The sequence below is a fragment of the Penaeus monodon genome, chromosome 34 (assembly GCF_015228065.2).
Source record: "Penaeus monodon isolate SGIC_2016 chromosome 34, NSTDA_Pmon_1, whole genome shotgun sequence".
NCBI lineage: Eukaryota > Metazoa > Arthropoda > Malacostraca > Decapoda > Penaeidae > Penaeus > Penaeus monodon.
In genome coordinates this window covers 8,989,571-8,990,080 of record NC_051419.1, presented here as the reverse complement: position 1 = coordinate 8,990,080, position 510 = coordinate 8,989,571, and the positions used below count along the sequence as shown (strand labels likewise).

Here is a 510-nt window from a genome sequence, read left to right as displayed (position 1 = left end):
CAACGAACGAACCGATACGGCTTGGGATGACTTCGAAAGATTTTGAGCAAATATTTAGCGTTTTGGACATGGGCCAATTACGTCACTAATCTATTCAGGCATGACGTCATGACTATGCTCTGACGTCATCACACCTAAGCGTTACTGCAATGACGTCAGGACTGAAGCCCAAAATATTTTCATTCTTTTATAGGAGTCAGTTACTTGGTACAGAAAAGTGAAATAAACGGGACACATCGTAAAAAAATATGGAAAGCAAAGTTAAACGATCATGGTGTTACGTTAAAAGAGTGTGGATCGACTTTTTTTTAGAATAAATATTAACTTTTGAATTTTTCAGCTCCGCCATGCAACATTCACAATCTTTAAGTGTAAAAAAAAAACAGTTAAACTAGAGAAAAAAGCAAAAGGGTGTCACATGTACCCTATTCTATTAAATAACAATATCTGGTTATAAACTTTTAAACAAAATACACTTTGACGTTAATGGGTAAGCAAAACAACTAAAAA

The 510-nt window shown here is 34.5% G+C and overlaps 1 protein-coding gene across 1 annotated transcript in view; it reads right to left on the bottom strand.

Moving 5' to 3' along the window:
* LOC119594807 (basement membrane-specific heparan sulfate proteoglycan core protein-like) overlaps positions 1 to 510 on the bottom strand; it is a gene marked incomplete at its 5' end in the record, with an annotated part of 219,836 nt that overhangs the window by 198,581 nt on the left and 20,745 nt on the right.